At 36.3% G+C, this 27,680-nt stretch overlaps 1 long non-coding RNA gene, 1 other non-coding gene and 1 pseudogene across 2 annotated transcripts; 2 read left to right on the forward strand and 1 right to left on the reverse strand.

The window, feature by feature from the left end:
- Positions 1–1,504: 1,504 nt before the first annotated feature.
- LOC121030147 (small nucleolar RNA U3) lies at positions 1,505–1,714 on the forward strand. Its single transcript, XR_005790082.1, has one exon. It is a non-coding gene; the product is annotated as a small nucleolar RNA U3 (small nucleolar RNA).
- Positions 1,599–27,097, reverse strand: LOC121029132 (uncharacterized). Its single transcript, XR_005789606.1, has 4 exons — positions 27,080–27,097; positions 6,279–6,433; positions 2,726–2,762; positions 1,599–1,716 (listed from the first exon to the last, which is right to left on the reverse strand). It is a non-coding gene; the product is annotated as an uncharacterized LOC121029132 (long non-coding RNA).
- Positions 8,600–8,805, forward strand: LOC121029131 (NADH dehydrogenase [ubiquinone] 1 alpha subcomplex subunit 1-like; annotated as a pseudogene).
- Positions 27,098–27,680: the final 583 nt, after the last annotated feature.

Genomic DNA, 27,680 nt, shown 5'->3' on the forward strand with positions numbered 1-27,680 from the left:
GATTCTTTCCTTAAAATCTTCAATGGTTCCTCATTCTTTCTTATTCACACTTCAGCCTGACATTTGACATTTCACCAGGATTGGTCCTCCCTATACATCCCATACCCACCCTCCTACTGTGCCTCAGCCAAGAAGGACTTCTCAGCTGCTCTTATGTACTAATCATTGAGCATACCCTTCCTTCTAATTGATATATTATCTGCCTTTTCTCAAGTAATCAATCTACCTGTTCTTCAGGGGTCAAGTTAATTTCCTAGTCTTTCATGAAAAACAAGGAAGAAAAGGAAGTGAGAATAATTACTAAGAAGTTTTATCTATTTTACCTTACTAGTGGGCTAGAAAGAAGGCAACGGTAAAAAGAGAAAGGGAAACAGCTTGAGAAAGTAAAAATGTCTATACCAATGTAGCGATCAATAACCATACTATTTTGAAAATAGTATCATTCTTGGCCAAGCGTTTATATACTTTTGGTAGTTAAGTTCCCTGTTTACTCCCAGTTGTAATGTCTTGTTTATACAGGACCATAACAAGTACTGTATTTAAAGCTTTTTAGCCTCTTATGAATACATATATGAATAATTGCTATTTAACAGATTTGGGACCCAGATTTGGAACTCAAACACTAGAGAAAAATACCCTGGGAACTTTTCAAAATTACACATATTCCTGGAGATTCTGTTCTCATCTCACTTGGTTTACACCCCCTACCTACTGGTTTTTGAGTCCTCTCACTGATAAGTGAGGTGCTTGCCTCAGGTATGGGTTTGAGAACCACCGAAGAGTTTGTTGAGTGAGAAAAGTCAAAACTGCTACAGAATTTCAGTTTGGTTATTCCTCGTGAAACAGAAAACACAAAAAATGGAAGCAATTAGCTGGGTGACTTCAATTCCTCAGAATATAAAGAATATCCCCCAGGAAAGTATTAAATGGTATCAGGAGATTTTTCCTCCTGAATAGTCACTTAAGAATTTGAAAAATATGCAAGGAGTGCCATATCAAAGTAAAAATAAATCAGCCAACAGACTGTCTCCAATCTGTTGGGTGATATATTTGGCATATTTTATAATTAAATAAGCTGACTTTTAAGAGTCTAAACAACTACTTTGTTTTCTTAATAAGACTGCATGGAACTCTGTATTCCTTGTCAATCACATTGATCCTGCTGTGTCTTGTAGACAGGCGATGCTGCTTTTTCCTGCAACACTGTATTAATACCTCTTAATGATATGGATGCAATTCTATTGAGGCACTAATATTTTTATTCAGTGTATGAACACCAAATAGTCCCAAGCTGTTTTGATAACTAGTACCTTAGACTGTGTTATTGTTGTTTACTCCATGCAATGATAGTCAGTATTTACTTAGCATCTTAAATTTTAATGGCTTTATGTTTATTTTTATTAACAAAAGAAAACAGAACTCTTTGAAATAAGTATCTGATGAAAGATACTAAGGTACCAAAAGTTCAAATTCTATCCCAGGATTTTAAAATCAGACACTTGTCAAGACTATACCTTCAGGGATCATTTCTATCGTTTGTTACTAGAGAAGTTTCTCTGAACGTGTAGAGTACCTGAAACTGTGAGGAGAGGGTGCAGTGTTCCTTCCTGTGAAGCTCACTCTGGGTGTTGTCTTTGCAGCTGTCCTTGGTCATTGATAATCGTTCTTCTCCTCCTTTGGGGGAGTAAGAGGGAAGAGACACTGTCTGAGTAGTTTCTGCAAAAATAAAATAAAATAAAACAAAGTAAAATTAAAAAAATAAAATAAAATAAGAAAATTGTCTCACTTGGCCCTCACTCATGGTGAGCATCAGAATCACTCAGGGAGCTTGTTAAACATACAGACTCTCACACTGGGAAATTTCCATGAGGCCTGAAAATCTGCATTTAAAATGAGAATTCAGGATGGTTCTTGAATTACAGTTTGAAAATTACTGACCCACTCCCTCACTTATACATGATGAAACTGAGCCTGAGAGGCTAAATAACTTACCCAAGGCCACATAGCTAGATAATGACAAGTGTAGAACTGAGATGGCTAACTCCCAGCTCTGTGCTCTTACCACCCTGTGACCCTGCCTATTTGGACTGCCCTCTCCCTGCATTCCTATAACAGGAGCTGTCATCTCTCTAGTCCTCCTATGAAAAGAAGTTCACAGACAGCAGTACCTACAGGTGCTATAGACCAGAAGGAAGTTGTCAATGTAAAGTAATGAATTTTTGTAATGAATAGTAGAAGAAAGGCTGTTACCATAAGGGGAGTACAAACTATACAAGCACCAATGGAACATTAAGGCAAAATATCAAGAGCTTGGTGAGATAGACAAAGACTACTATGAAATGGCAAGTTTACTTATTTTACTCAATGTGATTAAAATCATCAATAAATTTTCTTTATTCAGCATTATATTTTTTATATTTGCCATCTCAATAAATGTATAATAAAAATATTTGATAACTGATAATTAAGTGTAACTAAATCTGATAAGTGAATATCAGAGAGTCTATACCTTGAATTTAGCTTATCTTTCTAAATTTCAGTTTATTCTGTGAAAATATGTACTATGCTAAACCTACCCACTATTCAGAATTATCCTGAGTACAGCAACATTACATGAATAGGGTTTCATGCTGTCCTAGCACATGGTAGATACTCAGTAAATGTTACAAAATTTTAAAAATATTGTATGGTGGAAGAATCAGAGAGATTACCATTACATACATACCAAAGTAGAATTGTTGATACTTCCCATCGCTAGAGTGCTGTAGAAATTACAAAACATGACAGATCAAAGATATAAGAAAGATTTAGGAGATTTAAGAGAACACTTATGTATAATAACAGGGATGGAACCAATGGAATACAATGTCAAACAAAAGAAGCCAGAGGCAGTAACATAAACGCTATGATTGTAAACATTAAAAACAAACAGGCATTGACTAAACTATATTTCAGGGAATGCATAGTTAGGAGGCAAAACTACAAAGGAAAGCAAGGAATTAATGAAAACACCAGGATAGTGCTTCCCTCTAAAAGGTGCAGAGGGAGTTGCCATGAGGAAAGATGCATGATGGATTTCTAGAGTGATGGCCATGTTCTATTTTTTTGACCTAGGTGGCGTTTACATTAGTATCCCCTTAAACATAATTATTTACTTTTGTGTTTTATGTATTTCTATGTATGTATGTTATATGTCACAATAAAAATTTTTTAAGGTTTTTAAAGAGGCAAATTTAGTAGGTAAAGCTAAAAGGAGACACTAGACATTCTTATTAGACATTTGAGTTGTCTCTCCACATGAACTACTAAAATAATAGAGTACAGCTGTGCAGCAGGTTCATGTAAATATTTATCTGTGTCCTGACCCAGAGGACTCACCCTGGAGGTGTTGTGATGTTTAACTGGAAGGCATTTGAACACAGGTTGCCAGGATCCATTCAACACTAAACATATAGCCAATCTAATTCCATATGACTTACTCATGAGTGCTGACTGTATTCAAAATCTTCATAGTCTTAAAAATAGTCATGTTTGCTTATTCCAACAATGCTTTCAGCCATAGTTTCTATGGTTCCCAACTCCACATGGAGAAATAATATATGTCCTAAAGGATAAGATGACTAATTTTCTGAGATTCACAAGGACAAAAGTTGTCATTTTGTGACTTTGGCTAAACACATCTACAGCAAAATAAATGCAGGATGTTTTCAGAAACTAAACTAAGACGTTAACCAGAACATTAGAAGATGAAAATATAGTCAATGGCCATGGTTTATCATTTCATTATTTAAATTGACTAATACTATCTGACATCTAGATAAAACTGTTTGGGATGAGATACCCATGTTTGTTTTATCATTTGCTTTAAGTTACATAATAGCTAGAAACTTGAAATAAAATCAACTTGGTCTCAGAGTTACTGACAACTGCTTCCACGCAACTGAATTTAAATGTTTCTAATTTCCTGTGGTTTATTATTTGGAGCCAGAAAATGGACCTAACTTAATAATATGCTACTTCAAGATCAATTAACTGGATTTGCTTTAATGAAATTTGTCATACAAACAAAACAGTACAATTTATATGCACAACTTAAAGAATGATAATAAATACCCATGTGCCCACCACAAAACTTAAGAAATAGAATACAAAAAAATCTTTGTTTCCCTTTCTCCCCCATAAAAGATAAAAACTATTCTGAATTTTACGAATATCACTCCATGCTTCTCTCTGCAGTTTTTTTTTGCCACATGTATGCTGTATATACAATTATGCATACTGTTTAGCTATACATGTTTTAAGCATTATATAAATAGAATCATGTGGTAGGATGAAAACTCAATAAATTTTATTTATTAAGCATTATATTTTTTAGATTTACCATGTCAATAAATATATATGTACTTTATTTTCAATGTTTTATATTCAATTGTATGAATATATACCATAAAGTACCCATTCTTATATTCATACAGAAGGCATTTGGTTTGTTTCCAGTTTGAGTTTTTCTTTTTTTTCCTATTACAAAACAACAACAACAACAACAACAATGCTATAAACATTCTTAGACATGTTCTTGGTGCCCAGGTGCAAAAGTTTCTTATGAGTGACTATCTAGGAGTGGAATTCCTAGATCATAGGTATGCATATCTTTAAGTTCAGCACATATACCAAAATGTTTTTCCAAAGTGGTTGTACAAGTTTACATTCTTGAGGGTTTGAGTTTACTTTTCATTAAATCTATTCATTTACAAACAAAGCAACAATATTAACTTTCCCTTGTAGATTCTTGTGGTTACAAGTATTAGAAGCAAACCCTAAAAGGAGAAATTAATTGGCCCACCTAACCAAACTGTAAGAAGGGTAAAGGTAGAGTTAGCTTTGCATGTGATTGGAAGCAGAAATTTGGATTTCAACAGGACTCCTCTAACTCTCATTTCCACTTCTCAGTGAATATGTTATTCTCATTTCTCTCAGAACATTTCTCCACCAAGGAAGGGACATTGTTACTGATGCATGGGGACACTTGTACCCCAATGTTTATAGCAGCACTCTCAACAATAGCCAAATTATGGAAATACCCTAAATGTCCATCAACTGATGAATGGATAAAGAAATTGTGGTTTATATACACAATGGAGTACTACGTGGCAATGAGAAAGAATGAAATATGGCCCTTTGTAGCAACATGGATGGAACTGGAGAGTGTGATGCTAAGTGAAATAAGCCATACAGAGAAAGACAGATACCATATGGTTTCACTCTTAGGTGGATCCTGAGAAACTTAACAGAAACCCATGGGGGAGGGGAAGGAAAGGAAGGGACATTGTTTCTATAGATCCAGATTCACTTCCTTCCAATTTCTTCTCAGCTCCAGGTTGAAAATCCTGACAAAAATCTCTGAGGATCAGCCGGAGTTACAAGCCCATACCTTAAATTAATAATCACTGTGACCAGTAGGTGATGCACTCTGATTAGGTCACATGACCATTTCTGTGTCCAGAGGATTAGGGACTTTGTTGCCAGATAAGAGGGAAGAGAAAAATGAGCAGATAACAAATATATGCACTAGTGTGGGCAAAACCAGTAAAGAATTATTATAACTGGGATTGTGGCTAAATGAAATAAACCTTCTACCTAAATCTCACATGAATAAAAATTATCCTTTTTACACCCTAGAAACCAGAAGACACAGAGAATATCACACCTGAGAACTTCAACTCTTCCACCATTAGAAGGTCAGGTAAGACACACTTCTCTTTCCGCTCCCCTGTGGAGGAACCACAGGTAGGAGATGTGAGAACAGAAGATACCTCAGAACTTGAGCATATCCTCCTTGAGACTGAACTTGACCCAAAAGGACTGTTGAGGCTATAGAGCTAGAGAAAGTTTTAAATGTCATAACATTTTTTTCTTAACAATTTTTTCTTAACAATTTTTTTCTACTAATCAGAAGTTAGAGAGGTACTAGGGTGGCTCAGTCCATTAAGTGTCCGACTCTTGGTTTTGGCTTGGGCCATAATGTCAGAGGTCGTGGGTTCAAGCCCCCACACTGGGCTCTGTGCTGAGATTGTGAAGCCTGCTTGGGATTCTTTCTCTCCATCTCTCCCTGCCCCTCCCCAGCATGTGTGCTCTCTCTCTCTCTCAAAATAAATAAACTTTTTTAAAAAAGAGGCTGGAAGCTTTGAAAAGGGTCAGAATTGTTATAGACAGAAACAAATAACATATGTCCAACAATTGACCTGTGAAATAACACTGTATGCCTTCTAAATTCCTACCTTGTTCTTCCGGCTTAGGCAGTGCCGACATAACCTCCTCTCAGCCCCTCCTGGCTGCAGGCTCCCATGTCTCCACTTGGTCCCCTCCCTGCCTCAGCTTTGGGGTCATAGAGCCTTGCCACCAGGATGCCATGTAGAGTCAGCATCCATGCCACCTGGAATGAAAAAACAGGTATATCTGATGCTGTCAGGCCCAGCCAATATTCCCTCACACTTATCATTTCTGTGTACACCAGCCTGACTTTCATATCCCAATGCCTTCATATCCCTGACTAAAGGTTTTCTGTGGCCAGCAGTGTGAACTCACACTATAGTTTACACATGCCGAGGAATTAATGCCCTTTGGAAGCAGCCCTCAACTAATGACCGTCTGGTAGACAGTAGATAGATACTTTAGCTCCTTAACCTTAGGTGTGGGATAACCTGAGGTATGAGCTCTAAATTATTCCCCAGTGTCCCCCAGCAGGATTAGACTCTGTCCACAGCGGGAACTTGTTTGATAGCACAACTGTGAGATAATAGAACAAAATGTGTACTGGCCTCTGCTCCCCAATTCCTGTCACAACACTCCCAAACCTTGTGTAATTTCCTAAGTGCTGAGAGCACTAGCAACATTTTTGTTCTAATATTTGGGCTTTGACTCCACGTCCTGAACAGAGCTCCTAAAAACCTTTGTTAATTTCCTGGGTGATAGGGGTGCCTTTGTTCTAATGAGGTGACTCTGGGCTCCTGGATAGCTCCTAAATGAAGGCTGGTCACCGGAAAGAATAAGCCATGGTTAGAAGCTTGGAATTTTCAGTCCCACCTCCTATTCTCTTGAGGAGAGAGAGGGACTAGAAATGGAGTTAATGATTGATCATGCCTATGTAGGGAATACCTATGTAGGGAAGCCTCCACAAAATCCCAATAGTGAGAGGTTCAGGGAGCTTCCCAGTGAGTGAACACATCTACACTGGGAGGGTAAAACACCACAACTCCCTGAAACAGAATCTCCTGTGCTCAGGACCCTCCCAGATCTCATCCTGTGCACCTCTCCCTCTTGCTGTTCATCTGTATCCTTTATCATATCCTTTAATAAACTGGCATATGTAAGCAAGTGTTTCCCTGAGCTCTGTGAGCCACTCTGGCAAATTAATTGAACCTGAGGAGGGGGTCATGGGAATCCCCAATTTGTATCCAAATCAGACAGAAGTTGTGGGTAATCTGGGGATCTACGACTTGTAACTGGCATCTAAAGTAAAATGACAGTAGTACTGTGGGACTGAGCCCTTAACCTGTGGGCTCTGACACTGTCTCCAGGTAGAGAGTGTCAGAAATTAGCTAAATTGTAGGATACCCAGTTGATGCCATGGGGAATTGTTTGGTGCTTGGAAAACCTCCCACACATTTGGAGACCAGAAGTATCATAAGTGAAGTGTTTTGCATGAGTAGTAAAGAGATACACAGGAGAGGGGAGAACTGGGGCTTTCCCTATAAAGGAAGAAGACTACTGAGTACTGCTCACACAACACTTTTATTGGCTTTCTTCTCTTTCGTTTAATTTCTCCAGTAACCTATTGGTGTTTCCTAGAAATACATCTCAAGTAAAGCCTCCTGTACCCAAATCCTTTCCTTGGGTCAGCCTCTGGAGGGCCACAAATTAAGTCAACAGGGAAACTAAACTTAAGAGCCTCTAAATACATGATCCCGTTCTTCAGTTCTTCAGTTTCCAGTGTGTTACTTCCTGTTATGATATTATTCAAAGTAGTTTATTTTTTATTGTTGTTTTTCAAAGAGAGGTAGGCTGACCAGTGGTGACTTCCTAAAATTTGCCCTTCTTAAAAAAAAAAAAAAAGAGAGAGAGAGCCTGAAAGACTAACAAGAGATCAAAAAACAGATGAAGAGAGAACAGAGCTGAGAAGTGTATTTATGGAGTTCAGGTCAGGGATGAATAAAAGAATAAAATGAAACTATTACAGAGGTGAACTTGTCGTTAGAATCAACAAAAGGTAAAATAGATATGGATAAAAATATAGTCAGGGACAAAGAAGACATGCTTGAGGAAATACCAAAATGAAATAGAAAAGAACAAAGACATAAAATTATAGAAAGAAGATGACAAATATGGACAACATACAAATAATCACTGTTCTGAAAGAGAACACATGGAATGCTAAAAAATTCAAATACAAATGGGTATGCCTTGTTTTATTGAGCTTCACCTTAATATGTGCTTTGCAGATATTGCCTTTTTTACAAATTAAAGGCCTCTGGCAACCCAGAGGCTGGGTCGCCTTTAAAGGGCTAGGATAGAAGGGTTAGGCCTTGGCCACCATAATGCAATGTGGTTCCACATTCTGCCCAGATTGGCATCATGGCTGTGTGCTTGATCATCCCCAGCATAGCCACTGCGCATATCGAAGGCTCACTAAAGGGACAAGGGAAAAAGTGTTGCCCATTATTCATATGAGTAGAGTTTAATGGAAAGAGGCTCATGTGTGGAGTTTATCATTACTATGTATCAAAGGGTTTGAAGAACATTGATTAAGGAAGCATTTTCCTGATTGAAGAAAAATAACTCAGTTATGTTCATCTACCCCTTCTAGAAGGTTATGCACTGAATTAATGTAGTGCATAGTAAAAACAACAAAAAAGTAAAAAAAAAAAAAAGTGTTCTGGCAATCCTGAGTTGAGCAAGTCTGTCAGTGCCATTTTCCCAACAGTATCTGCTCTCCTCCCTGCATCACATTTTGGTGATTCTCTAAATATATCAAACTTTTTCATTCTTATATTTGTTACAGTGACCCATAATCACTAATTGCAACTTACTGAAACAGCTCAGAAGATGGTTGTCATTTTTCAGCAATAAATTATTTTTTAAGTTTATTTATTTATTTTGAGAGAGACATAAACAGCACAAGTGGGGAGGAACAGAGAGAGGGAACTCAGTGCACAGAGCCCGTCAAAGAGCTTGAACTCATGAAACCATGAGACCATGACCTAAGCCAAAACCAAGAGTTGGATGCCTAACTGACTGAGCCACCCAGGTGCCCCAACAATAAAGGATTTTTAACTAAGGTATGTGCACTGTTTGTTTAGTGCAATAATGCTATTGCACACCTAGTGGACCACAGTACAGTGTAAACACAACTTTTATGGCTTTATGTGATGGTTTGGAACTGAACGTGTAATTTCTCTGAGGTATGCCTGTAATTGAATAAATATCCCTGAAGTAAAGATTTGAATTTCTGTTTTACAAAGACTTGGCTTAGCCAATACCCCAGAAAATTTGATTAGGGTTTATTAATCAGACATATCCTAGAAAAGGGATCTGGGGTAGGGAGTTGTAGAAAGTTACACAGGCAAGAAATAAGAAGTGCATGAACCACATCAGCTAAAATAAGAAAGAAGAGAAGTAAATGAATTCAGGAGGTATTTAGGATCTTGACATGCTAGAGATCAGCATAGTATGGTTGTTAAAAGGCCAGCTCTATAATAAAACTCCCTGAGTTTAGATCCCAGCTTTATTTCTTGTATTATCCTGTGATCTCAGCAAGTTATTTTGCCTCTCTGTGCCTCAGTTTTCTGATCTTTAAAATGGAAATAATAGTAGCCACCTATAATAGGGTAACTCTGAAGATTAAATGAGAGGACACATTAGAAAAATGTGAATAAGAAATTTAAAAAAAATAGAAAAAAAGAGGACACTCTTAGCAAAATGACTGGCCCATATTAAGTACTATTAATTATTATTAAATTCAATAGAGATTGGTAATTTTCTGAAGGTGGGAGAGTCAGAGAGAGAGAAGATAAAGATATGCCTAGGTTTCAAGATTAGACAATCATAGTACCATCCCAATCATCCACAAGGAGAACACAGAAAAGATTATACAAATTTTCTTAGTTAGAAAGCATCCATTCTGAACATTTTAATATTGAGGTGTCTTTGGGCATTTAGGTCAAGGTGTTCTGTGGATATCAAGAGCTCAGGAGAGCAGTCAGGGCTAAAGGCAGATGTTGATATCTTTAATGTGAGCTTGAAGACATGGATGTGGGTAAGATCTCCTTTCTGATGCACAAAATGAGAGAAGAAAAGGAGGAGAGCTGAACCTGTAGAATATCCTCATTATGGCAGAGCAGAGAACTGAGGTTCATGACAAGGGACCAGTGGAAAATAAAGAGGAGGGGAAGGATAAACGATTGAGCAAAAGGCATGAGGACTTCGGAGAGCCTGTGGGCAGGAGCATGGATGAGCAGCCTAGCTTTCGTCAATAGGAGGATACTCTTTCTACTGTAAGAGAAAGAAAACTGTAATGGTGTATGTGGAAGCAGATAAGTTTGTAGGTGGCAGTTAGTAAAGCTGAAGGGTTCCTCACCAGTGCTTTGGTTTTGTCTGTAAAGTAAGAGAAAGTCCATCTGTAGCCAAATACAGGAAGGTGGTGCAGAGCAAGGTTAAGAATAAGTGATGATAGGAGAGTGGCCAGAGATGCCCCTCCCCCTCCCCTAAGAGAAGACCACAGTGAGGACACAGCAGACACTGAATGAAAAGCATGAATTAGAGTATTGCATATCGAAAAAAAAATTCGCAGGATTTTTCCCCCTGAAGCTTTTCCAGTGTTCTGAACACAGAAACAAGATGGTTAGATAGATCCAGGATGGAGAATTTGAGGTAAGATGTGGCCTGCAAGGTTTATAACATGGCTGCTTTTGCCATAAAACAAAGTAGGAAATAATTAAATTTGTTCCGTTTCAAGATTCACCTGGCAGGATAGTGTTGGCTTATGGTATAGAATACCTGTACCCTGCTTCAAGAGCCTATTATCTATGGAAAGGACTTTAATCCTATAATAAAATCTCTCATAGCATACAATGAACAGTATTTCCTAGAATTTTTAAAAACTAATAAGAAGGAAGTTTGAATATGCTGAGTAACGTGCAAGCCGGTTATTGGAAAAGGAAAGCATAGTTGAAAGATTATTGTTTTAATACCCTTTCAGCTATCTGAAAGATTCCATTTTATATTTTATATAACAAGTTCTATAAAGCACAAGGCTTAGTCAGAGAAACATCAGTCTCATACCTGACTTTTCATACTTAGTATAAAAGTCTGGGGAATTTTTTTATCCTCCATCCAATTATGGTTTGAAATTGTACCTCCAGAAAAACGGGCATTTTAGAATCAATTACTTCAAGCAGTTCATGTAGATAAATGCATTTTTAGTTCAATTTTAGCATTCAGTAGTTTGTAGCAAATTGTTTTGAGTGTAAATACACAATCCCTTCTTTGATCATTTCAAGATATAATTTATTAACTACCTCAAACTTTATTCACAAAACAGCATCATGGTGTAAGATTGTTAGGGAAGCTTGGCAACAAGTAGAATCTGTTCTTGCCTTTTTTCCAAAGGGTCAGTTGTCAATATAAAAAATATGTCGAAGAAAAGGTCAATCAATGAGGGACAAGGCAACGTATTGAAGGGTAATTAATCAAACTGAGGCAAACATAAAAAAGAGAATGCAGAATAGTGACAAGGAAAAAATTAATATAAAAGTAGTAAGGTGCATGTTATGAACCAAAATTACAAGGCAAATTCTTCAGAATAAACAAACTCTAAACAATGAGTCTATGAGGAGCTGCCATAGGGCTTTAGTTTCTCATGCACTTGCACTAACTCTGAAAAGGTAATGATAGTTAGTAACCCACTTTCCCCCTTCTTTGACTTTCTATCTCAAAACAAAGCAGGTCAACGAACAAACGTTAAAAAGTTAAAGGCCATGTGAGAAAGAGCTCATAAGACAACAGAGGTGCTCTGTGTCTAAAGGAAGGAAAGGGAAATACAGTTCTTAAAATCAGATAGAGCAATTAGAACTGATAAAGAACTTTATTCCTTAACACTTTTCATTATGGTATTGTTTGTGTGGTATATATGTGTATTATTACTTCCACTATCCTCTTTCCATAATAATCTAGGTCAGATGTGGATATAAATGATTTTCAGAAGTTATTCTTGGTATATACCATATCACATACACAAAAAAAACCAATGGCTCTCTAATAACTAGCCACATACATGGCATTTCTACCCATAATAGTAAATAATAATAACTTTCTTTTTTTTTTAAGTTTATTTATTTATTTATTTATTTTTAATTTTTTTTTTCAACGTTTATTTATTTTTGGGACAGAGAGAGACAGAGCATGAACGGGGGAGGGGCAGAGAGAGAGGGAGACACAGAATCGGAAACAGGCTCCAGGCTCTGAGCCATCAGCCCAGAGCCCGACGCGGGGCTCAAACTCACGGACCGCGAGATCGTGACCTGGCTGAAGTCGGACGCTTAACCGACTGCGCCACCCAGGCGCCCCTATTTATTTATTTTGAGAGAGACAGAGTCAGTTGGAGAGGAGCAGAAAGGGAGAGAGAGAGAGAATCCCAAGCAGGCTCCATGATGTCAACACAGAGTCCAATGTGGGGTTCGAACCCACAAAACTGTGAGATCATGACCTGAGCCAAGACCAAGAGTCAGACCCTTTAACCAACGGAGCCACCCAGGCACCCCAATAATAGTAACAACTTTCTAACTGAACTAATGTAAAATATGACATAGATGCATTTTATATTCTACAATAACCCATTCATCTTTACTACTTAGATTTTTTTTCTAGTTACCAATACTTTTGTTTTTCTGAAACCTATGCAATCAGTTCTTTGTCAATTCTTTACTAGTATCATTTGAATTTAAGAAAGTTGCATTGCAAAAAAGAATATAGTTTACAATTATATTTGAGGATGAGAGCACTAAAAATCTAATGATGCTTGTGAAAACGTGGCAAATAGTTATTTGCTTTCATGACCTTATTAGATGCCTAGTAAACTAAGCTGATTCCTAAAGCTCCCTTCCTACTTATTCTCAACTTCCATTATACATGCTATTTTAATAAATTATTTAATTTCTATTGTTCTGAGTTCTTAGAGTTTTCCACATCACAATTCTCTGGTTTCCAGTGTGTTATTTCCTGTCATGAGATTTTTTAAAGTAGTTTGTTTTTATTGTTGTTTTTCAAAAAGAGGCAGGCTGACCAAGGGTGCTTAAGGATATTTCACAATGCTAGTTCTTTCCTGCATACACACACACACACACACACACACACACACATATACACACGCCCACACCCACAAGTAAGTACACACCCCCACATACATACACACACACACACGTACACACATGTACACACACCTCCACACGTACACACATGCACACATACACACCCCATATGTACACACACATACACTTCTATATACGTACACTTTAATTACAAAGAGCTGGACATCAGTCACAACTCCTCACACTGTTGAGTTACAGTGGCTTACTCTGTAGATACTGGGTAAAGAAGCAAAGAAAACAGGTAGACTTGTCCCTCAGCTTGATAGCCTCACTCCACCTGGCACACCAGTCATCCTTTCTACAAGTTACATCCTGTCTATAGACAGACTGGCCCAACAACAAAGTTGTATCTGTTAAAGCGAAACATGCCCAAAAAGGTGTGTGTTGGAGCAGAGGGGCATGGGGAAGGGGAGTGAGTTGAAACAGGAAAGCGGATTCTAGAAAGAGATAATATCCAACCCATCAAAATTTTATATATACTAAGTCAGGCAAATCCTTGTGATTATTTTTACTTACATTTTGCTCTAGAAGATAGCAATATTAGCATATTCTAGAAAAGATCAACTTTAGTAAAACATCATTAAGTGAGAGACGTATAATTAAATGTTATTGAGAAAAAAAATTTTTTAGTCTATTTCATACATTTAAGTTTAATGAAGTCCCAAAATATAGAACCGCTACCTGCACACATTAAGTAAACACCAGCTGGGTAACTGGGTGGGGTTGGAAAAGAGGCACTCAATTATTTTAGATTGTTCATTCCTTATATACATTTGGTTTTATGTGTGAGAGTGTTTGTCACCCTGATTCAGAATGCAATGATTTTTAATAGTACTTGTGTCATCATTTTTTCTAAGCCTGCCGAATAATTTATTGTGGAAGAGCTAAAAAGGTGCTCTAATTTGCTAGTATTTCAAAGAATTTATTTCCTCAGGGAAAGAACTGGAAAGATTGGTTCCAAATTTAAAATATCAAATCTGGTAGTTTAGCACTCAAAAATGAGTAGTTACATGGAGTTTACCAGTGATACTTTAAAATTCATATTCTGGCTATATGTACAGGGTTTTTCTGGGCAAAATCATAGTAAGTATACCAAAGTGAGATAACAGTCTTCATTCCAAAATGTTCCCCAAAATAACTTCTGAACCATATGGTAGAAATTTAAAACAGATGACTAAATTTGCTGTCATCTTTGATTATTGTCAATAATAAAACCAACAGAGAGAGCTAGACTTTAAACACTAATACCTTATAAATATGAACTTACATGAAACTATAGAAATACTCTCTCAAAATACTCTTTTTCAAAAAAAAAAAAAAGGCAAAACCAGAGATGAAGGGAAGAAACAAATATTGAGTAACACTAATTGCCAGCCAGACACTGGGATAGATCTTTTACATACCTTAGATCATTTAACAGTATAGTTAGATAGGAAATGTTCTACAGCAGAGGTGTTTAGTTTTTTTCTAAGCTAGCGTAACTCTTGACTCACATGTTAATAATGCAAAGATTATTCATCCTGCCCTATGTTTCTCTTGCACAAGATTTTCTTTCTTTTAAAAGTTCTATTTTTTGACTCATCATCTGCCCCAGGCTGTCTCCAAAAGATTGGTTTAATACCCTAATGAGTCATGTTCCTCTTCCCAGTCAACTGAGCAGGATATCAAAGCTTCTTTATCTTTCTGGGAGGATACAAAGTCATTAAGCATAAATATGTCCTTTGCCAATAAACTTGTGGGTTGGGTTCAGTTATTAACTTGGTGAGCCTCCACCCAGCAAACTATTCTAGGAAATAATTTGATGAGTGAGGTGTTTTATATTCATATTTCAGCAAACCAGTAATCTCCCTAAGTACTGCTGCTGAAGGCTGAATGCCCTGGAAAGTTTGCCATCCCATCCCCATTAGTGCACAACCACCGAGTTTGACAGATGAAAAGATGCGTTGTCAACAGAATCATTTTTTGTTTTCTTTTAAATGGCGTTGCCTTGCTTGTTATAAAGATCAGTAAATCTTTGTTCGTTTCAACTTTGATGAGGCTATGAGCTGTTGTAAAGCACAGAGCTGCATCCTAACTTAGGGAGTATGGAAGTGGGAAATTGGAAGTGAGAGTCAATGATGATCAAATATGGCCCCAAACTGAGAAGTTCCTCCTCCACCTGGAAGAAAAACAGCACTGGGAGCATATACCCTTCTTTCCACTAAGAGAAGAGATTAGATTCACTGGTATGTTTTCGGTATAGCAGCCTGTGGTGTGACAATGGCAAATGATACAATTTCTATGCCACTCCTCCCTCCAACCAGACATACACGTGATACAAAGGAGAGCCTGAAGGGGTGGAGGGTAGGTAGGTGAGGCCTTTAGGGGACATAGCAAGTTGGGCACCTCCATTTTCATGGGATCAAATACAATCAGTTCTAATCTACTTGGGAGCTGAGTACACTCTTAGTTCATAAAACACCATAAGCAATATTTCATTTCCTAAATGCAAGGACATAAAGGAAATTTAATTTTTTTAGGGAAAAACTCTCCTGAAATCAAATGAGTTAATTTTGTATTGAATTCTTACCATGCAGTTGGTGCTGAGCCAACCAAGCTCCTTACATGCTTTTTTTTTTTTTTGCTCACAAAAGCTTACCATAAGTCCATAAAATAGCCATTATTTCATCATTTCAAAAATGAAAAACTTAAGACAGTAACTTGCCCAGAAGTCCACAGCTGAGCCAAAAATTAAGCCAAAGTTTTGTTTGTTTCTTTTTAAGAGCCAGAATTACTTTTTTTAATTTTTAAAATATTTTTATTTATTTTTGAGAGAGAGACAGAGCGAGTGGGAGAGAGGCAGAGAGATACACACACAAAATATCTGAAGCAGGCTCCAGGCTCTGAGCTGTCAGCACAGAGCCTGATGAGAGGCTCAAACTCACAAGCTGTGAGATCATGACCTGAGCAGAAGTTGGACATTCAACCGACTGAGCCATCCAGGCGCCCCAAGAGCCAGAATTATTGACAAGTATATTATATTGCCCATATAGTAACCAAATAAAACTAATCTAACTAGCATGCAGTTATATTATAATTAGTTTGTATTATGTTATAATTAGTCTTATAATTAGTTTGTATTATGTTTATATTATAACTTGTTTTGATATAAAAATTTTACAATTTTTATTTTTAAAAATCACAAGATGATGAAGTTTTCAAAGTAAACATTGTACGACAATGAAAAATAACTCTATAAAAAATGGCTAAAATTCCTACTATAAACAGCATCAAGATTCACTTTCAAAAGCAGTGATCCCACTGAAAACCACAAAGGGGGAAAAAAAAGACAAAATAAACAGAGATTTGACACAGGTGGGTTGTAAGGGCTCAGGTATTCTTCTTTATACTTCTCTCTATATTTGTATGTATGTTTAAAATATTTTACATAGAAATATGTTCATAAAAACCAGATCATTACTTATGCAGAACTTCCTCATTCTGTATTCTGGCTATAATCCTTTCCTTGACTATTCCCCAGGTAACCTGTGCTCTGACTTTGTGTCTACATCACAGGCATAACCAAAAATAATTTAAAAAAAGAATATAGGGGCGCCTGGGTGGCTTGGTTGGTTAAGCATCCGACTTCGGCTCAGGTCATGATCTCATGGTCTGTGAGTTCGAGCCCCGTGTCGGGCTCTGTGCTGACCGCTCAGAGCCTGGAGCCTGTTTCAGATTCTGTTTCTCCCTCTCTCTCTCTGCCCCTCCCCTGTTCATGCTCTGTCTCTCTCTGTCTCAAAAATAAATAAACGTTAAAAAAAAATAAAAAATAAAATAAAATAAAATAAAATAAAATAAAAATAAAAATAAAAAAAGAATATATATGAGGCAAAAACCTATCTTAAGTAATAAGAAAATATAAAAAGACGCTAGGGACAGATGATTTAATAAATTCTTTTAAAATCCCATGCAATATAACAACAAAAACAACAACAAAGCTTCCAAATTAATTTTACAAATTTAGTACAAACCTAATACCAACAGATGAAAAATACAAAGAGAAGGCAGGAAAGGGAATAGGGGAAGAAGGGAGACACTAAGAGAAATTTAAAAGAAAACAAATTAAGAACAATATATTTATGAATATAGATGGAGACAAATGTTAAATAAAATTATGGCAAATTTAATTAAAAACTACATTGAAAAAAATCAACCCCCACCAAAGAAATTTTACTCTCATGAAATGGAAGGAAAAGAGTACCTAATATACATAAATATACACATGAACACACACACATATACACACATGAATCTTTCTCAACCATAGAAAAGAATGAAATCTTTTCATTTGCAATGACATGGATGGAGCTAGAAAGTATTATGCTAAGCAAAATAAGTCATTCAAAGAAAGACAAATACCATATAATTTCGCTCATAGGTGGAATTTTTCTTTTTTAATGTTTATTTATTTATTTTGAGAGAGAGAGAGAGAGAGAGAGAGGGGGGTTGGGGCAGAGAGAGAGAGAGAGAGAGGCTCCCAAGCAGGCTCCATGCTTAGCATGAAGCCCGACGTGGGGCTCAATCCCACAACCATGAGACCTTGACCTGAACTGAAATTGAGTTGAATGCTTAACTCAGGCACCCCTCATATGTGGAATTTAAGAAACAAAACAGATGAACATAGGGGAAAAAAAGAGAGACAAACCAGGAAACAAATTCTTAACTATGGAGAACAAACTGAGGGGTACTGGAGGGGAGGTGGGCAGGGGAATAGGGTAAATGGTTGATGGGTATTAAAGAGGGCACTTATTGTGATGATCACTGGGTGTTACATGTAAGTGTTGAATCACTAAATTCTACACTTAAACTAATATCACACTGTATGTTAATAAACTTGAAAAAGAAAAAAAGAGGTACCTAATAAATCTAAATAAAAACTTGAAAAAGAAAAAGAGGGGGGTAGCTAATAAATTTAACACTAATTCTTGATTTTTTTAAACATCCACAGTAAACTAGAAGTAGATGGATATTTCCCGAACATGATTTTAAAAATATTATCTGTTGTATTAGTTAAGGGAACACTAGTTGCTGCAAGAGATAAACCCTAAAATCTCTGTGGTTCAATAAAATGTTTATTTCTTATTCCTAAGATGTCCAAACACTGGCAATGTCAAAGCAGGTGAAGAAAGGTGGTTTTAGGAGGGTAATGTGTAGATGTACTGTCCACGTGATCATTCAGAGATTTAGGCTAATGGAGCCCCTGCCAACTTCATTACATGACCTCAAAGGCTACCTTGAGAACTGACATCTAATCAGCAAACAGGGAGCAAGAGAAGATCATACATGAGATATTTGTGACATGCATTATGTCAAGAAGTGGCACCCATCACTTCCACTAGCATCCTACTAATTAGGGCTGACTCACATGGTTGCTTCTAACTGCAAAGAAGTCTGGAATGTGATCTGTTTGTGTGCCAGGAGAAGGGAGAAACAGGTTTGCATAGCTAGCAAGCTTCTGCCAAGTTTATCCTCCTGGTCATCATATAGCCTTTCACTCTTCTTCCAACATGGAGTTATGTATCTTCTTCCCAAGAGAAACAGTTCAAAAGCCCATACAGTCACTGAATCTGACCTAGAATCAATAATCTCCAAGAGGTGTTCTTTCTCTATCTGGTAATGGTGTGGTCTGAGAGTCCAGCAACCTATAAACTAAAATGATAAATTACCTGCCCATTTCCCTCACACACATATGTCACTCCATAAAAAGGGAGTCCTACTTTCCATATTCAACTCCTTTTTGTCTTTTATCCTCATCCTATTCTTGGTATTTGGAAATACTCTTGTCTAAGTAACAACCTCAATCTCTACTCGATAACAAGTTGTAGTTTTCATCTCTCAAAAGCTGCCTCGAGCCACCCTATTTAAACGCTGTTTCTGATTCCATTTGCTCCACCTGCCCTTTTGCTCCTTCTGCTGCTATTATTCCCATCCCTGATGCAGAGTTTATAAGCCTTTATAAGCCTTGCTAAGAAATCTGCACTTGACCCTAGATAGCTACCAAAGAATTTTAATCATAAGCATGATAACATAATAAAATTTGCATTTTAGGAAAATCACTCAGCAGTAGGGAGAATGGTTTGAATGGACATAAACTGAAGCAGAAGACATTCAGAGTAAGCTAGAAGAACAAAGAAGAAGAAGGAGGAGGGGGGGAAGGGGGAGGGGGAGGGGAAAGGGGAGAGGAAGAAGGAGGGAGAGGGGAAAGAAGAAGAAAAGAAGGAGGGCTAATTTGGGGCCTTGTTATTATCAGTAATATAAAATACAATTTTAGAAAAATTACTGTATCTAAGAGACCTTGAACATATCAGCTCAGGAATATTAAAGCTCCTTCATTTGTCTTGTAGAAATAGAGAAAAAGATGAGCTAAATAATAACTTCATTTAAAATTAAAAATCATTGGGGCGCCTGGGTGGCTCAGTTGGTTGGGTGACTGACTTCGCCCAGGTCATGATCTCACAGTTTTTGAGTTCAAGCCCTATGTCGGGCTCTGTGCTGACAGCTCAGAGCCTGGAGCCTGTTTCGGATTCTGTGTCTCCTCCTCTCTCTACCCCTCCCCTGCTCACGCTCTGTGTCTCTCTGTCTCTCAATAATAAATAAACGTTAAAAAAAATAAAAAAAAAATAAAATTAAAAATCATCTAACATTGAATTTTATACTCACCCTGAATGTAAGAAAGATAGACTATTAGTTTGTTTACAAAGGATTCATTAACTAATTTCAAGCAGGATTAATTTTATTACCCTATTATTTTACTGTGTCTAGCAAGTCTAAAAATAATGGATTAACTCTTTAAGGATTAACAAAAGGAAGTGAGTTCTATTTGAATTTTTTTCTTAGAGGCCCAGAATTCTAAATTAAATATTATCTTACCATGCATTGTTAATAAATTGTTTCATTGAATAAGATAAGGTATGTGAAAGCATAAACATAAAGTACAACATTTATTGAAGTCTTCTTTGTACAAGGCACGATACCAAGATAGAAAGAAGAGAAAAATATGTATTCTATCTTAAAGGAACGTTTATACTAACATATATACCAAAAAAGAACTCAATGTGAGATGAATATCTTCCTATGCCAGAAAAGTACATAGGAAGCATTTGTGATTGCCCTGTAAATACAATCACTTTGGCCAGAAAAAATAAATCAGATTCCAAACTGAGGATTTATAAGTAACTGAGCAGATCAAAATAGGCCCCAAATCTACCCTATCCCCTTTCTACTTAAAGAAATATCCTAAGAAAACATCAAAGCCTAATGAAAGGAATGAAAGCAGTAAGTGGAGTACAACTGACAATGTTCTTGACACAGGAGAATCACAGATTTTGAAGCGTAGGACATTAGCATCTTGCTCACAGTACAGAAGTAGAAACTGAGGGCTAGCGTGGTTACATGGCTCACCCAGATTCACACAGTTTTTCAAATCTGAAGATGTAATGCAGCAATAGTCTTTTTGTTTTACCAAATTGACAGGTAGAAGAATAGTCCTCCTGGACAAAACTCAATATTTATGCAGCAGGTATTTTCTGCATTTAGATGTAATCCAGTTCAAACCTTTTCCAGTTTATGAAAGTATCTTAAGAGAAAGGAGAGTTTCAGAAAGAATATCTTCAATCTTTAATCTCTTCTACTTTCCTATCCCAATGCTGTGGTAAGGACAATCTAAAGCAAAAATTATCTAGGAAACTAAAGACCCCCTTTATGCTAAGACACTAGAAAACCCTGTGGCATCAACATTCTTGTCTTAGTCTATTTGGGCTGTTAAAAAATATACTATAGACTAGATGGCTTATAAACAACATAAATTTATTTCTCATAGTTCTAAAGGCTAGAAGTCCAAGATCAAGGTGCCAGCACATTCATTGCCTGGTGAGGACCTACATCTTTGTTCACAGATGGCACTTTTTCGCTACATCCTCCCATTGCAGAAAGAGAAAAGGAGGTTTTGGGGGCTACTTTTATAAGGGCACCAATCCTATTCATGAGGGCAGAGCCCTCTATGATAAAACATCATAGAGTACTCATAAGGGCTGTGCCTCATATTGGGGAAAAATTAGTCATAAACTAAATTCTGCTCTTTTATCCCCCGACAAAGCATAAAAGCAAAACTTGAGAGGATCAAACTGGTTTCAAATAACTTAGTTACACTCCAAGATAAGCTCAAGAATATTTACAGGAACACAAAACTATTTGAAGCCCAACAAAGTAAAATTTACAATGTTGGCAATCAAATAAAAAATTATCAGGAATTAAAACAATCAGAAAAACACAATCCATCATAAGGAGAAAAATCAATCCATTGAAATTGACCCAGAGATGATACAGATAACAAGACACAGATTATTAGGACATTAAGCCATAACTGAATTCATATACTCAAGAAACTAGAGGAAATATTGAACATGTTAAATAAAGATATGAACAATATAAAAATTATGCCAAATAATTTTCCCTATCCTACATTAGAAAACCACAATGTGTGAAATGAAAAATACACTGGAAATGATTAACAGCAGAGTAGACATATAGAAGGAAATATTGCTGAACTTGAAGACACAGCAATAGGAACTATCCAAAATGAAACAAAGAGGGGAAAAAAACTGAAGAAAATTTTAAAAAGAACACAAATAAGCTGTGGGACTACTGTAAGACATCTAAAATATGTGTAATGATGGTTCCCCTCAGAAAGGAAAGAATGGTAGAGAAGACTATTTGAATAATGGTGAAAAGTACTCAAAAATTTGATGAAAAATGTAAATTCATAGATCCATGAACGCAACAAACCTGAAGCACAAAAAAAAAAAAATGAAGAAAATTACACCAAAACACATCATGATCAAATTGCTTAAAATCAGGAATGAAGAAAGGATGGGAGCAGGGGAAGGCATATGACACAATCAGGAGCACCAATAAGGATAACTGCAGATTTCTTGTTGGAAATAATGCAAGTGAGAAGACAGTATAGCAGCAACTTAAAACACTAAGAGGAAAAAAATGTCAGTCTACAATTCCATACGTATAAATAAACAAAATGAAGTGAAGACGTTTTCAGACATACAAAGCAGAAAGTATGCATCACCAGCATACCTGCATTAAAAGAAATGTTAGAAGAAGAACTAGGAATGATAACAGATGAAAATTTAGATCAACAAAAAAAATTGAAGAGCACTAGAAATGACAACTATGTGGGTAAATACAAAAGATCTCTCTAATTATTTAAATTAAAAAATAATTGACTGTCTAAAACCAATAATAATTCATTATAAGGTTTATAACACATGTAGAAATACATGTAAAATGTAAAATGTATGACAATAACCCAAAGCCTGAGAGGCTTTGCAAAGTTTTTACACTACATGCAAAGTGGTATAATATCCCTTAAAAGTAAATGGTAATAACCTAAAAATGTATATGATAACCCTTAAACTCTGAAATATTATAATAAAGAGCAGTAGCTAATAAGCCAAAAAAAGATAAAATGTAATCTTTTAAAAAAATTAATACAAAATAAGACAAAAAATAAGAAAAAAAGGACAAAGAACAGAAGGCACAAATAAAACACCAACAGCAAGATAGTAGATTTAAACCCAACCATGTCAGTAACTACACTAAATGCAAATGATCTAAACATTCCAATTAAAAGGCAGATTGTCAGTTTGGATTAAAAAAGCAAGGCATATCTATATGATGCATGCCTTCAAGAAGCCCACGTTAAATATAAAGACACATATAGGTTAAAAGTAAAATGATGAAAAACGATTTACCATGATAACATGAGTTAAAAGAAAGAAAATTGGAATGTTGGTATTAATATGAGACAAAGTAGATTTCACAGCAAAAAAAAAAAAAAAAAATCACCAGGATAAATGAGGGCCATTTCATAATGATAAAGGGATAAATTTCCTTAAAAAGACATAATGATCCTAAACATATATACACTTAATAAAAGGACTCAAAATACATGATAGTTTTTGAGTCCTTTTATTAAGTGTATATATGTTTATATATCAATACAGGATGAAATATCAACTCCATAATCATAATCAGAAATTTCAACACCCAACTCTCAATAATTGATAGAACACATAGAAATCAGTAAGGGTATAGAATACTTCAACAATACTACCAATCAACCTGACATAAGTGACATTTCTAGAATATTGCACTTAACAGCAGAATACCTTTTTTTTTTCAAATGTGCACAGAATATTTATGAAAATCACCCATATTCTGAACCATTTAAAAAATGCCAACAAATTTTAAAGGACTCAAGTAATACAAAATATAGTCTCTGAGCACAAATACAATTATAAATCAATAAGAGAAATATCTCTAAAATATCCTCAAATATTTTAAAACTAAATATCATACTTTTAAATATGTCATGGGGCTCATGAAATTAGAAATTAGACAGTATTTTGAACAGAATGAAAATGAAAACAAACATGACAAGGTTTGTAGGATTTGGCTAAGGCAGTACTTAAAAAAAAATTTCAAGTATACTACCAACACTTATATAGAAAAGAATAAATGTGTCAATCAACAGCCTGAGTTAAGAAATTAAAACAAGAACAACAAAACCCAAAGCAAGAAGAAGAAAGGAAATAATAAAGACCAGAGTGGAAATGAATGATGTAGAAAACAGAAGAACAATAGATAATATCAGTGAAAACAAAGCTGATTCTTGGTAAAGATTGATAAAATTGACAAACTTCAAGTCAAACTGATTAGGGAAAAAGAGAAGACAATTATAGCAGTATCAAGAACGAGAGGGGTAACATCACTAAAGGCTCTACATTTATCTAAAAAGATCATAAGGGAGTATTATAAAAAACATTATGCCAAAAAATGTGATAACTTAATGAAATGGACAAATTTTTCCTGAAAGACACAAACTATCAGAGCTCATTCAAGAAAAATAGTAACCACAATGCATTATATCTACAAAATAAATTAAATTTGTAATTAAAATTTCTTTCACAAAGAAAACCTCAAACCCAGACTGAGAGTAAAGTAAACCTGTGAGCATATATTTTCTTCAAGAAGTTTCTATAAATAGAATCACCCATAAGCTAACCATTTACTCAGCTCCCAGATCACTTTAGGTTGCATTTGTTTCTAAATACTTTGGGGGTGGTGGGGTGTGGGGAATGGTTTAGGTAGCTTTTTTTTTTTTTTTTCAACGTTTATTTATTTTTGGGACAGAGAGAGACAGAGCATGAACGGGGGAGGGGCAGAGAGAGAGGGAGACACAGAATCGAAAACAGGCTCCAGGCTCTGAGCCATCAGCCCAGAGCCCGACGCGGGGCAGAACCCACGGACCGCAAGATCGTGACCTGGCTGAAGTCGGACGCTTAACTGACTGCGCCACCCAGGCGCCCCTTAGGTAGCTTTTAAAGACATAATGGAAATAATGAATGAGATTCATATTTCCAAATACAAAGCTTTCCTTTTTCTGTACCCAAGATAAATTTGGCAACTGCTACATATTTAAATAAATCTAAGGATAAATAAATTTGGTAGTTGACCATGAAAGACATAAAGCATAATGATATCTTTAATATAGAAAAATGATTTATTATAGTCCCCCCTCCCTATCTGCTGCATTCCAATCAATATTCCCAATGTAAAATCTAAGAAGTGGAGAGTTTTTCTGCTGAAGAGATTTTAAACATATGAGTTAATTTTGCATTCCCTGTGGAGGTCTGCAAATTGACATAGGAGATTAGAGTTGTATATTTTGTTTATTAAGAGGGTTTAAGCACTGATTTTGGATGCTTCTTGTTATAAATTGATCTATCAATCTATCATTACTTCTCGTTACTCCTGCCAGTGACAGGGACAATCAGAAATGGGTACCTTTTTTGTGTGTGTGTAAAAGATCTTTGTAATAATCAATTTCACAACATCCTCATGAGGCAGCTTTTTATTATGATACCTTACAGATCAGGAAGCTAGAAAAGGAAGTTATGCAAATGTATAAGGTAATTGATATTAGAAAGACATTTTGAAGTTTTGACTATGTGCTTAATCTGTGAAGTTACTAATATGGCTGTGAGGCCCGGCTTAAGTAAATGCAGAGAGGAGGAGGGTAATAGAAACTAGAAGGTTGGGAGAGCAATGGAGCTATGTGTGATTGGGGAAAGCGGAGCAGGATGAGTCTAGTTTGAGATATGTTGAGTAAGAGAAGTCAGCAATATATGTGATGATGTCTGATGTGTGACAAGGTCTGATATGAAGCAGAAGTTATCTGACTAGAGTTGGCTTAAAGATCAGTATTCAAGATAAGAATGCCTGAGTCATTAGAAGATTGAGATTCTTGCCCTAATATGTTTGCTATCACAGATCAAATAGTAACTAATATAAATATTATTTTTAAAGAAAACAAGGTAAGCTTCAAGCATATAAGGAGGAGAATAATTCAGAAATCATTTCATTACTGTTACTTGATACTAGATAATTATGCTTCACAGGAATGATTCCGTGGGATGGTAGTGGGAGGAATGTCTTCTGTCTGACAGATTCTCTCTGAATGATCCAAGCAGACACTCTGTCTGGAAATCCAGATAATCTGAGTTGCAACTCCAAAGTCACTGCTTGACCGCTCCTTTCACACTGTATAACAAAAGCTTTTCTGCAGTATAATAAGTTATGTGGCTATCAGGTTTTTTTCTGTAATATCATTGTTAAAAACTACTGTATAAGCATTTTAAAAACTATTTATAGACCCAAATATTTTTTCCTTGAATATATTCACTTCTAACTCAGAAGAATATACAATAAAAAGTCTTCTTTCCTCCATTCACCAAGCACTCCAGGCTCCAAGTTTCCCTCTCAGGAGCAACCAACATTATGAGTTAAAAAAAAGCGGGGGGCACCTGGGTGGCTCACTCAGTTAAGCATCCAACTCTTGGTTTCCGCTCAGGTCATGATCTTGTGGTTTCATGGGTTTGAGCCCCGCATTGGGTTCTGCGCCCACTGTGCACCTGGCAGAGCCTGCTTGAGATTCCCTCTCCCCCTCTCTCTCTTCCCCTCCCCCACTAACACTGTCTCTGTCTCTCTCAAAAAAACTTTAAAAATAAAAAAAATATATTTAAAAAGAGAAGAAGAAACTTTTTTTTGATGGTTTGCTATTATGTTACAGGAAGAAAAAATTGGTAATTGAGTTTTATATGGTGGTTCTTCCAGAAAGATCATGGCTATTAAGTCATGAAATAATGTTACAACATTAAGTTATGAACTAATACATTTGTCTTTTTTTTTTTTTAATTTATTTTTGGGACAGAGAGAGACAGATCATGAACGGGCGAGGGGCAGAGAGAGAGGGAGACACAGAATTGGAAACAGGCTCCAGGCTCTGAGCCATCAGCCCAGAGCCCGACGCGGGGCTCGAACTCACGGACCGCGAGATCGTGACCCGGCTGAAGTCGGACGCTTAACCGACTGCGCCACCCAGGCGCCCCAACAAGAATATTTTAAAGACCATAAATCCCAGGAAGGAAAAAGCAAGCTTACCTGCTTAATGAATTAATGTCTAGCAACAGACAAATACAGACATAGTTCCATGAGGCTATTTTCAAGTTTACAATATTCATTTCTTCTAATGTCTCAATCTTTACCTGAGCCGATATTGTGCAATTTTATAGGGGAGAGATAACCTGATCTTTGGTTAAAGAGAATACTCCAGTTAGAAAGGTTTACTGAAGATTCAAAGATGTTCTGTGCCAGGGGCGCCTGGGTGGCTCAGTGTTGACAACTCGGAGCCTGGAGCCTGCTTCAGATTCTGTGTCTCCTTCTCTCTCTGTCCCTTCCCTACTTGTGCTCTGTCTCTCTCTGTCTCTCAAAAAGACATAAATGTAAAAAAAAAAAATGTTCTGTGCCAAAGTTAAATTATATAAATCAACTATAGGATGGAAAGTATTCCAAACCTTCCATTCTTTGAGTATTCATGACTTGTAAGACTCAGCTTAATGTACATTAAATGTGACCAAAAAAATGTTAATTAGCATAAATTCTGACTCAAAACCTGGGGAGGTAAATGGGAAGTAAATTTAGAATCATAAGGTTTCTAAAGGACCTTAGACACTATAATCTGATTCTCTTATTATATGAGAAAACTGGGACCAAGATTACACAGTATGCTAAAGAATCTAGAACTTTAACCCAGGTAATCTGACAATTAGATGAATGCATTCTCTAATAGAGATAACATAATTTTTC

Source organism: Herpailurus yagouaroundi, unplaced genomic scaffold (genome assembly GCF_014898765.1).
Source record: "Herpailurus yagouaroundi ecotype Mexico unplaced genomic scaffold, PumYag 139, whole genome shotgun sequence".
In the NCBI taxonomy this organism is placed as follows: Eukaryota; Metazoa; Chordata; class Mammalia; order Carnivora; family Felidae; genus Herpailurus; species Herpailurus yagouaroundi.